This window comes from Lontra canadensis, unplaced genomic scaffold, assembly GCF_010015895.1.
Source record: "Lontra canadensis isolate GAN:19392208 unplaced genomic scaffold, GSC_riverotter_1.0 scaffold77, whole genome shotgun sequence".
NCBI lineage: Eukaryota > Metazoa > Chordata > Mammalia > Carnivora > Mustelidae > Lontra > Lontra canadensis.
In genome coordinates this window covers 1,540,393-1,557,266 of record NW_022631071.1, presented here as the reverse complement: position 1 = coordinate 1,557,266, position 16,874 = coordinate 1,540,393, and the positions used below count along the sequence as shown (strand labels likewise).

General features: G+C 38.3%; 1 protein-coding gene and 2 pseudogenes across 2 annotated transcripts in view; 1 reads left to right on the top strand and 2 right to left on the bottom strand.

Moving 5' to 3' along the window:
- TNMD (tenomodulin) overlaps positions 1–16,874 on the top strand; it is a 156,723-nt gene that overhangs the window by 81,849 nt on the left and 58,000 nt on the right. The gene's annotated exons all lie outside the window — the stretch shown is intronic.
- LOC116881776 lies at positions 412–12,012 on the bottom strand (annotated as a pseudogene).
- Positions 14,100–14,790, bottom strand: LOC116881757 (annotated as a pseudogene).

Here is a 16,874-nt window from a genome sequence, read left to right as displayed (position 1 = left end):
GCTGCTAATTACTTAGAACAAAAGGCATAAAATGAGTCATCAGGCACCCTACTGATAAGGCAGTTTGAGAAACTACATTTCCCAGTATGCCCTGCCCCTTGAGAGTCAAAAGGCCTGACTGGAGCAAAGCACCCTGGGATCTGTGTTTGGCACCATTTAAGAGGTAAACAGTATAGGGCTGAGTCTGACATAGAGGCTTACTGCTTCCATAGGATACTTAATCAGACACAGAAAACAATACCTGAGGTGAAATTTCAACGGATATTAAGTCAGGGTGGAGCCTCTCTCTCCCTCACACCTCAAGCTTGCAAAGAAGTGGAGCTGTTAGAGCTGTTCACTGGTCCACAGCCTTGTTTCTCCTGGGTGCAATGCTCCCTCTGCCTCCCCACATCACCAGTGTCCCCACTGCTGCTAGTCTTTTGGGGAATTGTGGGCCAGGTGCTGTTCCCATTTCACTTCAGCCAACCTGTACAGCTCCACGGTGGCTTGAGCATCTTCCACAGAAGAATGTCCACTTTTTCCCAGTCTGCATGTCCTGGTTCAGAAGCTTCTTGGTGAGATATTACAGAAGCATGATGACATTCTTCAAGCAGTCAGCCTTCTGGTTGGGGAGGGGGCAGATATGGAAGGAGTTGTGGGTCAGAGACTTGGAGTGGAAGTATTGAAGGGCTTTGAAGTTGTGGGTGGCATGCCCCCACTGTCTTCCCTGTGAGTATCTTTAAGATTTGGCTCAGGGCATTCATCATGTACTACTTCCAGATGACCCTCTATCTGGTCCAGTAGTCTAGAATAATGGGTGGGGGGCAGGGGGAGAATGTACTCTTCATAAAGCATATCTCTGTGGTAGCTGACAATGCTACATTGAGCCAAGGAACTGACATGCCCCTTGGGTCTTGTGCCCACTATCTCACAGTCGATTGCCACCATCTTCCTTGGCATCTTCTGGGATGTTCTGGAGCATTTATTCTCTGAATGAGATTGGGTGGAGTTATATGGGAGCATTCTTCTGAAAAGGGTTCTTCTGGGGCCCCTTCTTCTAGGGGCAAGTTGAGTGGCTCCTAATCTTTGGAAGGGCACTCTGGAACTCCCATTTTAGATTTCCCTATTAGATCAGGTTTTGTATTTGTTTTGTTTACAATTTTGATACATAGGACTCTAAAATTTCCTAACATACAGTTCAGACCCCATCCGTCCTTATTTCTGCTTTAATTTTCAATGGTCTATGCAAGGGCTGTGCTTTCATAGCATGAGGGTTCTGCTAGAGAGGCAGTGTGTGTATGTGTATGAGTATGTGTGTCTAGTGAAGACAGAGGTTTCCAGATTCTCACAGAGCACATCTTTCAAATGGAGACACAAATGAAAGCATAAGCACAAAGCAGGAGACCACATTCTACATCGATGAAACAGGATCTCTGAAGCTCTTCACTCTACCAAAGAGGAGACTAGCTACAGAACTGACACACTGTTGCATTCATGATTCCATTCCCCTCCTAATTAGGAGGTGTTGAGATTGTAGTTTTCGGTCAGCTTCTGAGAAATTATGATCTCTTTGTTCCTTCATTGGAACTTTTAGAACCTTAGCATAGTTGGTAAAAAGAATGCTTATGTATAGCTGACAACATGAAAGGCCTTTATGAGCTCCATGGGAAAGAGACACTTCATATTTAGGAAGGAAAAATTAGAAGAAGGGTTTCTTCCTCTCTGTCATTTCTCTGACAAGACAGTAATGTTTTCCTGCTGGTAGCTTTCAAGACAAGGAGATTTGTATGAGTGGTCATGAAATTCATTATCATACATTTATGCTCTAAAAATGCAATTGGAACCACTCTTCATGTGTGCTGCATTCACAATAATTATCCCAATAAAACCTTATCCACATAAATGACTAACAAGAACTCCAAGTAGGAAAAGAGTTGTTTTTTCATTATTGGATCATATCTCAGGGCTGAGGACAATCATGGTACACAAGCCAAATACAGCTTTCTCATGGATGGCACAATTACCTTTTCATTTAAGAATGCCCACTCCTTCCCAAAAGGGCCAAGCAAGGTCCATTTGACAAATTAGTTCACAATCCACCCCGCTCAACTGAGATTTCATGCTCCTTCACTATGCTGAAGGAACAGCATAAATATAGGAGTTAGAGATGTAGGGGTTTAGGTTTAGCTCTTTGAGCAATCCATGGCATGACTTTAATGGGTTTTCCCTTACTAGTCTATACAATAAGGCAAATAATGCTATTTGAACATAGTACCACTTGAGCTTTCTGTTCCAAAAAAGTTCAAATGTGGTAGTAAATACTAGTATAATTTTAAATGTGTAAAATGTAATACAAATGCAAGAGGAAATTCTTCTTTTCAACTCCAGAGAAGAAAGATCACCCAGTGCGGGAAAGTCATGCCTAATTTTCTGTCCTGGAAGACATGCACAAGAACTTTTGTATCATTAAACTATAGCTGTGAAGGCTTTTAATCAATTACCAATTAATTTAGTTCTTTCTCTGGTTTCCCCTCCCTCCCAGGCTTTTTCTCTGTGACACTCACCTATTAATCTCCCCAATGACACTTCATTTTCTTCTTACAACGAATGCTGTTATTGAAAAGCCTGATATCAGCCTGATTTTGGATCCTTTCTAGATGCACTATTTGTTCTTTCAGGACACTCAGAATTTTCTCTGTGATGTGCTTAATGTTCACTATAGAGTATCTAGTATAGGTTTTCCTTTTCTCTCCTATTTGACACTCTATGACTCTACTACATGAAGTCTTTCATTATTTTTCAATTCTAGAAAATTTATCTCCATTATTTCTTAAAGTAGCTACTTCTTCCTATTTTTTATTTTGTCTATTTCTTGGACTCCTTTTATTTGATGTTGGTATTTTACTTTCATCTTCCATATGCTATAGCTTTTCTTTTACATTTTCTATTTCTTTATCCTTTCCTACTACCTTCTGGGAAAGTTCTTCAATTTTATCTTTAACTCACTAATTTGTTCTTTAGCTAAATTTATCTTGGTATTGATTACATCAGTCATATTTTTTATTTCAATTATTACATTTTTATGAATAGAATTTCCACTTACATTCATGATAGAATAACTGTCACTGGACTTGCCCTCCTACCACAAATAACTAGAAAACTAAACAAAATATAGGAGACAATTTTTTTTTTCAGACAATAGACAACAGGCAATGCAGGACTGTGATTTTTTGAAAGAGAAACAAATAAGGTAATCTCTATGATTGTCTCAGCTTGCTGCCTAGAAGCAATTTCTGGACAACAACATAGGGATGGGAAACCTAAGCAGAACAGAGTTACCTTGCTGATTTGGTCAGAGATCAAAGTTCAACGAGGCTGAGGCAGCTATAATTAGTGGAGCAGAATACTAGAGAGGAGAGCTATACAAAGAAAGAACTATAGAAATTGGCACAGGGATTCCCTTTAGTCTTTGATACATGCTGAGTTGTGCATGCAGAGTGTGAAATTCCAGTAAGAATAGGCAAAGAACAACTGCTGGGGAGCTGTAAGGTAGACAATTCCCAGAACTCATACAGGTCTAAGTGTTTGCTCTCCAGCCAGCCAGAGCAGAGAAATGTTGTAGAGTACCCAGACATATAAGTAGACTCCCCAGAATGATCACATATTAGTAGTAGAGCTAACCTAGCCCTATAGTAAGGATATCCTAGGCCTGCCATAACAAAGCTTACAAACAAGCCCTGAAAGCTTAAAGCTGATCTGGAAGTGATTTAACTACCTCCCAAAACAAAACTCAACATTCTTTAAAGTAAAACAGTAAAATCCAGGCACTCACTCAACAACAAAATATTCACAATATCCAGCATCTAATAATCAACTATTATACATGTGAAGACATGAGAAAATATGACCCATAACCAGGAGAAATATCAGACTACATAAAAAGACACAGAAATTACAGAGAGGATGGAATTAGCAGACAAAAAATTTAGAATACTTATTAAAGTAGTAAGATTAAAAGTTAAAGGAAAGGTCAAAGTTTAAAGAAAATATTGTCATAATGAGGAAAGAAATGGAAACTATAAGAATGAACAAATGAAAGTATTAGAGGTGAAAATATAATATTTGAAATGGAAATTTGCTGTAGGATTGACAGCAAATTAGATGCCATAGAAAATGAGTACATTTTTAGATGCAGCAGTGGAAACTATCCAAATTGAAGCACAAGAAGGGGGTGGAAAGTGAAAAAAGATGAACAAGGCCTCAGTGACATGTGAGTCAATATCAAGTAGTCTAACCTAGAAGTAATTAGAGTCCCAGGATGGAGGTTCAGAGAAAATATTTGAATAAATAATGGCTGAAAGTTTTCTGATTTGATAATAACTGTGAGTTCACAGATTCAAAAAAATTCCACAAACCCAAGCAGTATAAGCACAAAGAAAGCCATGTATAGCCACATAATAATCAAGATGCTATAATTGATATAGGAAAAAAAAGTTTCCTAAATGCAGCTGGAGGAAGTAAAAGAATACCTTATATATACAGAAATAAAGATAAAAATGAGTACTTCTTGTCAGAATAAATATAAGCCGGAGAAGAATTCTATATCGAAGGCAGGGGGACTCCAAAAATGAAGACCAAATAAATACTTTATCAGGCAAAAAAAAAAAGCTGAGAGAATTTGTCACCAGGAAACCTGCACAAAAAGAAATGCTACACCCAGTACCCAGACTCTTGGTTTCTAATATCATTCTGCAATAAAAGGAACCAGGGCTTCTTGGAGAAATGACAGACTCTAAGGCTGAAAATGGAAATAGACAGAATGAGCCTGGAGCATCTTGTAATACCAGAAAGTAAGGAAGTGTTAAAAAAAATGATGAGGTCATGTCAAAGAGACACAGCAATCAATTGAAAGAGCTCCCAGTGGCCAAAGTTGAAGTGATGTGAGAAAGAAAATAAAATAGTATTAGATTATAACCTAAAACAAAAAATAAATATCTATAAGTCCATATTGGTGTAAGTAAAAGATATAGTAAATAAATAAATATATGATGATATACCCATAATAAACCTCCCATATAAAAGAATTCCAAGTAATTTATGTAGTCTCTCATCAAAGAGGTGAAGCATAATTCCCCACTCTTCAAAGCTGGGCTGCAGAAAATAACTTCCTTCTAAAGATAACAGTATGGAAAAAGGAAAAAGAATAACTTTATAGTGGAGAAACCTAACAAACACAACCTGAGACAGATAATCAAGGTTCATATCATCAGTGATAAATCATGCTGATAGCATGTACCCATGATATAATGTGACGAGAAGGGCACTTTGTGACTTCCTCCCAAAAATACATAACCCAGTCTAATCATGAGAAAAACACCATACAAATTCAAATGGGGGACAATCTACAAAATACCTGACCAATATTCCTCAAAACTGTCAAAGTCATTTGACAAACAAAAAAATACAGTCTGAGAAACAATCACAACCAAGAGGGACCTAAAAGACATGATAGCTAAATGTAATGTGGTAGCTTGGATGTGTTTCTGGGAATGAAAAAAAAGCATTAGATTAAAAACTAAGGAAATAAAAAATGTATAAACTTTAATTATCAATAATGTATCAATATTAGTTTATTAGTTGTGACAAATGTACCAAACTGATATAAAATGTTAACAGTAGGGGAAACAGAATGCAAGGTATATGTAAACTCTCCATACTCTCTTTGCAACTTTTTTTTTTAAGATTTTATTTATTTATTTGACAGATAGAGATCATAAGTAGGCAGAGAGGCAGGCAGAGAGAGAGGAGGAAGCAGGCTCCCTGCTGAGCAGAGAGCCTGATGCGGGGCTCTATCCCAGGACCCTGGGATCATGACCTGAGCCAAAGGCAGAGGCTTAACCCACTGAGCCACCCAGGCGCCCCCTCTTTGCAACTTTTTATAAATCTGAATCTATTCTAAAATAAAAATATATTTGAAAAGAAATGATAAGGGAATATTTTTAGGCTGAAGTAAAATGTTATGAAATGGAGAATGAGGTCATACAAAGGAATGAAGAGTGTCAGAAATGGTAAATATGTAGATCAGTATATATTTTATGACTAATATTTTTCATTGATCCTTTAAATTATCTTATTTTATTTCGTATTACTTATTACCTTAAATATTTATATTTACTTTGTATATTTTAAATTATTAGCCCATCCATTCCAATAATTCTGCATTGAATGGTATATATTTTCAAATTGTCCTTTTCTATAGTAGTCATTCATCCTTCTTAGAAGTCTAGGTATGCTTATTCTTGTTTCCTGGGGGTATCATCTACTGCATCTAATAAATGTATATCAAAAAGGGCCAAAGACCAGGCCCTAGTCTAGTCCCAGTCAAGAGTCCCAAATACCACAGAACTACTGTTACTCCTATATCCTTCATACCTTATGAGGCAACTTGTCTGGTCAGCCACCTTGAGTTGCAAACCAACAGATCTAAGAGTTTGTGGTGGGGGGGGGCAAGTGGAGGAATGAATGTCAGAGGACAACCTGTTAGTCCATCCTTATGCTCATCAACTCACACCAGTTAAGACTTTTGCATTGCCCATCTACTCATAGCCTGCTGACACAGGCTATTTGGGCTATTGCCCTGGATTTCTGAAATGAATGAGATAAGCAGTAATTATACTAAGGTTACACAAGGGAGCAGAAGAAATAGGGCTCTAGAAGTTGTGTTCATTTTTTTAACATCTTAACTTTATTTTTTTCAAGTTCCAAGATTCATTGTTTATGCACCACAGCCAGTGCTCCATGCAATACGTGCCCTCCTTAAAACCCACCACCAGGCTCACCCATTCCCCCCACATCCCTCCCCTGCATAACCCTCAGTATGTTTCCTAGAATCCAGTCTCTCATCTTTCATGTCCCCCTCCAATTTCCCCCAAATTCACTTTTTCTTTCCTTCTCCTAACGTCTTCCATGTTATTCCTTATGCTCCACAAGTAAGCTAAACCATATGATAATTGACTTTCTCTGCTTGACTTATTTCACTCAGCATAATTTCCTCCAGTCCCGTTCATATTGATACAAAAGTTGGGTATTCATCCTTTCTGATGGTTGCATAATATAGAAGATGTGTTCTGCCCTATCCCATCACCAATGCCTCTGGCCATTCCTTGCACCAGGCTACAACCATCTACCTTTTACACACATCAGTACAAGACCACTTTCAGTATCTCCAGGGCTTTTCACAGTGGTATTGTTGTAGTGGTTGTTATTTTCCCTGCAGTCTATGCTTCCCTCTGGCTTCTATCTCCAGAGTTGATTTTGGGTTGGAAGCAAAAATCCATTTGTCAGGAACTATAACTCTTATTAGGTACTCACTCTGTGCATAGAACCTTACTTGCATTGATCTCATTTAATCCTTCCAACATTCCTACGTAGTACATACTTTTATTATAAACAATTTTACCGATCAGGAAACTGCAGCACAAGGACATTAAGTTGAGTCCTTAAGGTCACAGTGTAAGAGATGGAGTCAAAATTCAAACCCAGTCGATCTTACTCCAGAGACTAGGATCTTTTTCACCACCAGGGATTAGCATATAGTAGGTACTCAAAAATATTTATTGAATGTTTTTCAATTAATGAACAAATAGATGAATGGTTAGAAGTATACTGCCAATTTCCTCAGCAGCCTTATTTCTTCTATGCTTTCCTCTGTTCAATTTCTCTAGTGTCTCTGAAATATACTGTGAAGCCTATCTGTGTATCTTTTACAGAGTGAGGCATTCTACTTTCCTTTCAGCCTTTATTATTTAAAAAAGTATATTTGGGGGCACCTGGGTGGCTCAGTGGGTTAAAGCCTCTGCCTTCGTCTCTGGTCATGATCCCGGAGTCCTGGGATCGAGCCCCACGTCGGGCTCTCTGCTCAGCAGAGGGCCTGCTTCCCTTCCTCTCTTCTGCCTGCCTCTCTGCCTACTTGTGACCTCTGTCTGTCAAATAAATAAATAAAATCTTTAAAAAAAAATAAATAAATAAAAAAGTATATTTGTCCTTCTAATAAAAAGAAACACATCTTTTTATTTTTCTGCATAAGTATAGGTGACATACCTTTCTCATTATCAGAGCTCTGTCACAAAAGCTGTCTTGTTTTCCCTCTGTAATTTCTGGTGGAAATAGGTCCTGCAAAAGGACATAAATGGTCATCAAAAATATGGGAAGAAGCTCTCACCAACTGTAAATGAAATATACATTAAATCAACAAGGAATGGGCAAAAGAAATTTTCAAACCAGCAAAAAGTTAAAGAATTAAAATACACGGTATTGGTAAGGGTTCTAGGAAATGGGCTCTCTTATATGTTGGTAGTGAGAGTTTAAACTGAAGCAGTCTTTTAAAAAGGAAATTTGACAAAATCTATCAACATTTAAATATGTAGACATTTTGACCCAAGATTACAATTTCTAATAATTTATGTTACCAAAAAACCTTTGTGTTGTACAAGTATATTTGTTGTGGCATAAATTCATAGAGAAAAAAACTAGAATAAATGAAATTTCTGTTAATGGGGACTGGTTAAATAGATTGACAATGGGATACTACAGAATCATGCAATGAGGGAAATCTATAAGTATTTATGTAGAAAAGTAGTCATGACATACTGGTAAATAAGAAAACATAGAAAAGTATACAAAATATTATACAATTTTTATGAATCAATATAATTTATAGATCTGATTGTATATGTTTATGTATGCATATTAAAATTCTGAATTTATACCAATCTGTTAACAACTATTACCTCTTAAGAGTGGGATTAAACAGAGAACAGATTGGTGGTTGCCAGAAGTGGGGGATAAGGGTGGGGGAAATGGGTGAAGGGAGTCAAAGGGTACAAACTTCCATTTATAAGATAAATAAGTTTTGGGAATGTCATGTATAGCATGGTGACTATAGTTAACACTGTATTGTATATTTGAAAGTTGCTAACAGAGTACATCTTAAAAGTTCTCATCACAGACACACAAAAAAATGTAACTGTGTGATGTGATGGATATTAACCAAACTTATTGTGGCAATCAAAAATAGGGGGGATGGTGAAACTTCGTTTCTATAACATTTGAATTTTTTTCAACATAGAAGCTCTTTTGTAGTTTTTAGACGTGTGTATGTGGAATCAAAAAAAGAAAAAAGGCCCTTCTTTTCACTACATCTGTATCTTTGGGGTAAATACCCAGTAGTGCAATTGCAGGGTCATAGGGAAGCTCTATTTTTAATTTCTTGAGGAATCTCCACACTGTTCTCCAAAGTGGCTGCACCAACTTGCATTCCCACCAACAGTGTAAGAGGGTTCCCCTTTCTCCACATCCTCTCCAATACATGTTGTTTCCTGTCTTGCTAATTTTGGCCATTCTAAGTGGTGTAAGGTGATATCTCGATGTGGTTTTAATTTGAATCTCCCTGATGGCTAGTGATGATGAACATTTTTCATGTGTCTGATAGCCATTTGTATGTCTTCATTGGAGAAGTGTCTGTTCATATCTTCTGCCCATTTTTTGATATGATTCTCTGTTTTGTGTGTGTTGAGTTTGAGGAGGTCTTTATAGATCCTGGATATCAAACTCTTATCTGTACTGTCATTTGCAAATATCTTCTCCCATTCCGTGGGTTGCCTCTTTGTTTTTTTTACTGTTTCCTTTGCTGTTCAGAAACTTTTGATCTTGATGAAATCCCAGAAGTTCATCTTCGCTTTTGTTTCCTTTGCCTTTGGAAACATATCTTGAAAGAAGTTGCTGTGGCTGATATGGAAGAGGTTACTGCCTATGTTCTCCTCTAGGATTCTGATGGATTCCTGTCTCACGTTGAGATCTTTTATCCATTTTGAGTTTATCCTTGTGTACAGTGTAAGAGAATGGTTGAGTTTCATTCTTCTGCATATAGCTGCCCAGTTTTCCCAGCACCATTTATTGAAGAGACTGTCTTTTTTCCACTGTATATTTTTTCCTGTTTTGTCGAAGATTAACTGACCATAGAGTTGAGGGTCCATAACTGGGCTCTCTACTCTGTTCCACTGGTCTATGTGTCTGTTTTTATGCCTGTACCATGCTGTCTTGGTGATCACGGCTTTGTAGTAAAGCTTGAAATCAGGTAACGTGATGCCCCCAGTATTATTTTTGTTTTTCAACATTTCCTTAGCGATTCGGGGTCTCTTCTGATTCCATACAAATTTTTGGATTATTTGCTCCAGCTCTTTGAAAAATACCGGTGGAATTTTGATCGGAATGGCATTAAAAGTATAGATTGCTCTAGGCAGTATAGACATTTTAACAATGTTTATTCTTCTGATCCAAGAGCATGGAATGGTCTTCCATCTTTTTGTGTCTTCTTCAATTTCTTTCATGAGTGTTCTGTAGTTCTTCGAGTACAGTTCCTTTACCTCTTTGGTTGGGTTTATTCCCAGGTATCTTATGGTTCTTGGTGCTATAAGTAAATGGAATCGATTCTCTAATTTCCCTTTCTGTATTTTCATTGTTAGTGTATAAGAAAGCCACTGATTTCTGTACATTGACTTTGTATCCTGCCACGTTACTGAATTGCTGTATGAGTTCTAGTAGTTTGGGGGTGGAATGTTTATAGCAGCAATGGCCACGGTCACCAAACTGTGGAAAGAACCAAGATGCCCTTCAATGGACGAATGGATAAGGAAGATGTGGTCCATATACACTATGGAGTATTATGCCTCCATCAGAAAGGAGGAATACCCAACTTTTGTAGCAACATGCACAGGACTGGAAGAGATTATGCTGAGTGAAATAAGTCAAGCAGAGAGAGTCAATTATCATATTATTTCACTGATTTGTGGAGCATAACAAATAGCATGGAGGACAAGGGGAGTTAGAGAGGAGAAGGGAATTGAGGGAAATTGGAAGGGGAGGGGAACCATGAGAGACTATGGACTCTGAAAAACAATCTGAGGGTTTTGAAGGGGTGGGGCATGGGAGGTTGGGGGAACCAGGTGGTGGGTATTGGAGAGGGCACAGATTGCATGGAGCACTGGGTGTGGTGCAAAAACAATGAATACTGTTACACTGAAAAATAAATAAATAAATAAATAAAGAGGTGAAAATAAGAAAAAAACTGAAAAAATAAATAAAAGTCTAAAAAATTTAAAAAAAAAGAAAAAAGGAAGGCAGAAAGAGAGGAAAGGAGGATTAACATTCACTTGGAATCCTCATTCAACTGAAAATGGAATTTAAAAATAGCCAGGAATGAGAAGGTCCTTGTTTTAGTTGACTTCCTCTAGACTTGAGCTTATAGAGAAAGCACACTAGGACACTTTGGGAAACTTCTTAGTAAAAGTTCAGTTCCTCCTCACAGAAAACTGGTGTGGTTTTAGGTGGCTGTGCTAGTGATTAGGGCAGTCCACACCCTTTAGGTAGAAAAGAAAGTGTGACAATTGTTCTAGCCTTTAAGGAAAAATTGATTTAAATGCAAAAGCACAATTCCCTCATTTTCTCCTATGCTTTTTATTTCAATATATAAAACTACATACATGTATATATCAACAGAAAATCTCTTCCCTCAGCTACACTTGAAAGTGGACCTCCAGGTTGTTAAAGGTTGCTGAACAGATCTTGCTGTTCTCAGAGATTAAATTTAGGTGGATGAGGAATTGTAAAGTCATACTGAATATCTCAGCAGATTGGTATCCCAAACACTGAGAGAAGAGAATAGACAAGGGTTCAGGTAGAAGGTCAAATTGATAGCCTCTGTTTGCTTGCAGATTTCAGACTGTATGAATATCTCACTGTTGGGCCTAAGTTTCCCATATATGTATGTTTTGGGGAAAAAATTCTGATCTTATCCTAAAGACTGGTATCTTTCTCAATAAGACTATAATCATGTACTTAGGCTTTTCTCCCTTCAGCACAGCTAAAATGTGGCTATGTGGTGTTGTGTAGTTAACTGGAAGTCAATTGATATGTGCAACAATTTACCATGACTTTCATTTTCATCATGTAGACCACTCTTACCAATCCTGACATTCTCAGTGATAAGAATCAATATTTTTAAATATTTTTTTAAGAATCAGTATTTTTTTAATGGGTCAGTTATTTAATTAGGTTCTTTGAAAAATATTTATTTATTTTAAATGTTAGTTAGTTGACATACAGTGCAATATTGGCTTCTGGACTAAAATTCAGTGATTTGGGGCACCCGGGTGACTCAGTCAATTAAATGACTGCCTTCAGCTCAGGTCATGATCCTGAGTCCCAGGATTGAGTCCCGCATCAGGTTCCCTGCTCAGTGGGGAATCTGCTCTTCCCTCTGGCACTCCCCATTCTCATGCTCTCTCTCTCTCTCTCTCTCAAATAAATAAATAAAATCTTTTATAAAAAAAGAATTCAGTGATTCATCACTTACATACAATACCCAGTGCTCTTCACAAGTGCCCTGTTTAATACCTATCACCCATTTAGCCCATCCCCTATCCACCTCCCTCCAACAACCCTCAGTTTGTTCTCTATTGTTAAGAGAGTCTCTTATGGTTTGTTTCCCTCTCTTTTTTCTTTTCCCACTTCCCACATGCTCATCTGTTTTGTTCCTTAAATTCCACATATGAGGGGCACCTGGGTGGCTCAGTGTGTTAAAGCCTCTGCCTTCGGCTCGGGTCATGATCCCAGGGTCCTGGGATCGAGCCCCACATTGGGCTCTCTGCTCAGCAGGGAGCCTGCTTCCTCTTCTCTCTCTGCCTGCCTCTCTGCCTACTTGTGATCTCTGTCTGTCAAATAAATAAATAAATAAATCTTTTTTAAAAAATTCCACATATGAGTGAGATCATATGGTATTTGTCTTTCTTTGACTATCTCACTTAACATAATACACTTTAGCTCCATCCATGTCATTGCAAATGGCAAGATTTCAATTTTTTGTTGACTGAGTAATACATATATATATTATTAATAAATATATAATGTTACATATATACATATATATGTATATATCACATCTTCTTTATTCATTCATCAGTTGATGGACATGTGGGCTCTCTCTAGTTTGGCTATTGTTGACCTTGCTGCTATAAACATTAGGATGCATGTACCCCTTTGAATCTGTATTTTTGTATCCTTTGGGTAAATACCTAGTAGTACAATTGCTAGATTATACAGTAGTTCTATTTTGAACTTTTTGAGACACCTCCATACTGTTCTCCAGAGTGGCTGCACTAACACTTCACAAGGGTTCCCTTTTCTCTGCAACCTCACCAACACCTGTTGTTTCTTGTGTTGTTATTTTTAGCCATTCTGACGGTGTGGGGTAGTATCTCATTGTGGTTTTGATTTGTATTTCAGTGATGTTGAGCATCTTTTTATGCGTCTGTTAGTCATCTGGGTGTCTTCTTTGGAAGGTGTCTATTCATGTTTGCTGCCCATTTCTTAACTGGATTATTTGGTTTTTTGGGTGTTGAGTTTGAAGTGTTCTTTATTGACTTTGGATATTAACCTTTTACCAGATAGATTGTTTGCAAATATGTTCTCCCATTCCGTAGTCTCCCTTTTAGTTTTATTGATTGTTTCTTCACTGTGCAGAAGCTTTTTATCTTGATGAAGTCCCAATAGTTCATTTTTGCTTCTGTTTCCCTTGCCTCTAGAGACGTGTCTAGTAAGAAGTTGCTATAGCCAAGGTCAAAGAGGTTTGTGCCTGTGATCTCCTCTTGGATTTGATGGTTTCCTGTCTCACATTTAAGTCTGTCATATATTTTTTATTTCCTTTTTTGCATGGTTTAAGAAAGTGGTTCAGCTTCAGTCTTCTGCATGTGGCTTTCCAGTTTTCCCAGCACCATTTGTTGAAGAGACTGTCATTTTTCCATTGGATATTCTTTTCGGCTTTGTTGAAGATTAGTTGGCCATAGAGTTGTGGGTCCATTTCTGGATTCTTTTTTCTATTCCACTGATCTTTGTGTCTCTTTTTGCCAATACCATACCATACTGTCTTGATGACTGCAGTTTTATAATAGAGCTTGAAATCTGGAATCATGATGCCTCCAGTTTTGTTTTTCTTTTTTCAGAATTGCTTTAGCTATTTGGGGCTTTTTGTGACTCCATACAAATTATGGTTTCTTGTAAGAAATTTAGAACACCAATTTGTGAGGATTAATTCCATTTGTGGAAGAAAACACAGAGCAGAGGTAGCCCTAAAGCTGAAGAACAGCTTTGACTACTGACAGAATTTGTAAGTTCACAGCTTTCTGATCAACCTTGCACTGTTCTGTAATCTCATATTTCTCCTTTTCAGTGTTGAAGATCTCACCTTCCTGGTGTCTGGGTTTACAAGTCCTCTTCTTGAAATAAGCATCAGTGAGATGTTTTGGGATTTTTCATATTGCTGGTATCAATTTTGGTGGAGGTGGCAATGATGAAATTTTGGAGTATTCTATGTAGAGGAACTCAATTGAGGGCCAGACATCCAGTCACAAGTAACAAGCCACTGCTCCGTTGCTTCAGGAAAACCACAATCTTGCCTTTGTGGCACCCAGTGAGGACTACCAAAAATGGCCAGGAGTGAGGCTAGTTCAAAGTTTTCTCACATGCTGACTGAAAGGTTTTTTGCCATGGCTCAACAGTTTCAGGGTACATCTTCAGTAGGGTAATACGTAGGCATTTAGGGGAAATTTAACTACATTAATGCCATTTCTTATCACAATGAACTGGTTTTGTGATAGTAACAAGAACCTTCTCTTTCTTCTTTTCAACCCTGGATTTAGCTGTTGAATACTTCCTCTTGTACATGGCCTTTCTAGAATGCATAATTGATGGGGATTATCTGCTAATTCCTCTGAATAGACAGGGTTTCTGCTGCAGTGGGGCTTCCCCTTCTTTGGCATTTTAGCCTTGAGTTTACCCTCCTTAACCTTGCCACCAGCATAGCCTTCTTGGCTTCAGGTTTCTTCTCCTTAGTATCTGGCTTCTCAGCTTTTTCACTGGCTGTCTTGCAGGATGGGAAAGAAGACTCAATAAGAGTCAATATTAAGCTTGTACAGCTTAGCCTGCTCAAAGGATGAGGAAAATAAAAATAAAAAGCACCAAGAAAAAGCACAACTTACATTGTTGCAGCCATATTTATTTATATAACAATAATCATTTTCAAAATAGCAGTGACTAGAGTTTGTCCCTGTGTGAGCTATTAGACTGAGAAACATAGGCTTGTAATTATTAAGGGGGAAACAGACATGAAATATAGACAGAAGGGATGTTCAATCAATAAATAAGTGTACTTGGAGAAAAACGGCTTATCCTTTTCAAAAATAGACTAAATTACACTCTGAGTCCAACCACGTAGAACCATAAGCATCTATTTATTTTTAATTTAATTTAATTTTGTCAATGTTCCAAGATTCATTGTTTATGCACCACACCCAGTGATGCATGCAATACGTGCCCTCCTTAAAACCCACCACAAGGCTCACCCATCCCCCCATGTCCCTCCCCTCCATAACCCTCAGTTTGTTTCTCAGAGTCCACAGTCTCTCACGGCTCAACTCCCCCTCTGATTTCCCTCCAACTCACTTCTCCTCTCCTTCATCTATTTTTTTAAAGATTTATTTATTTGAGAGAGAAAGAGCACCCGCACATGCAAGCAGGGGAGAGGGGCAAAGGGAGGAGAGAGAGAATCTCTAGCAGACTCCCCACTCACCAAGCATGGAGCCCAAGGCAAGGCTCAATCTCACAAGCCTGAGATCATGACCAGAGTGGAAATCAGGAGACAAACGTTTAACTGATTAGCCACCCCAGTGCCCAGAATCATACTCATCTAAAAAAAATTTTTTTAATGGCATGAAGTAGATGATATCAGTACCAATACACCTCAACAACTCTAGTGGCAGAAAATCTTCACAAGGTACTTTAAATTTGAGCTTTTCCATCAGCTATACTTAGTGAAGAATCCTTAGTTGTGCCCAATCATTTAGGAGTGTGGAGTCTGCAAAGGTCAAGGAATTGGGGGTGGAAAGTCTTCAAATCCTTGCTACTCAATGTTTGGTCCCCAGACTAGCAACATAGACATCATTGGGAGATTGTTAGAAATGCAAGCTCACAGGCCCCATGTCAGCCTGCTGAATGGAGTCAAACTGTGCACATAAGCCAGATCCTTAGGTGATTCATATTAAAGCCTGAGAAGTGCTGCTCTGGTTGTTAGTTGGGAGTTTGACTTGCCCAATTTCAAGCACCAGAATCATGTTTCTAGTAGCTAAATCTCAGCATCCACCCTCATTCTTAGTTCTGACAGCCAAACTCTAAGGAGCTGTAAGTGCACCCTTACTGTGTACCTAACCAAGTGTCAGGCACTTAGAAAGGAACAGAAAACAAGGACACCCCCTCCATATTCTTAGGAGTAAATCCTCTGGTGGAAGAGAGAGGAGATGCATATAAGTGCCAATCCATCTCCTTTCCCACCTTCTCTCCCACTCCTTTCCCTAATGCATTTCATACTCTAGCCTGCTCTCTACTCTAGGTTAGAGTACAGCTCTACTCTCGGACTGACCTCTGTTCTCTAAATGTGCCTTGTGCTTTTGTGTCTTTGTATTGTCCCTGTTCCCTTTGCCTGGAACTTTTGCTGTCCACCCACATCTTCGATAGTTGAAATCCTACACACACGTCAAGAGCCCAGGCCTGCCTACCCTAAATTACTCTTGTCTACCATTCCCCAAGAGTGCTTTCCCATATGTGCTCCTTCACCATTATCCAGTAACACTTGGCTTCAGACTAGCTGTAAAGATTGATGAAGCCTTCTGAAGAATAAAAGAAATTTCAAGTGCAATTTCAACTTTCTCCCAGCTAAACACAACAACCCCCTTAATTCTTGAACTTAGGGTTGTTTTTGACCTCCTCTTCTCCTTCTAAATGTTTTA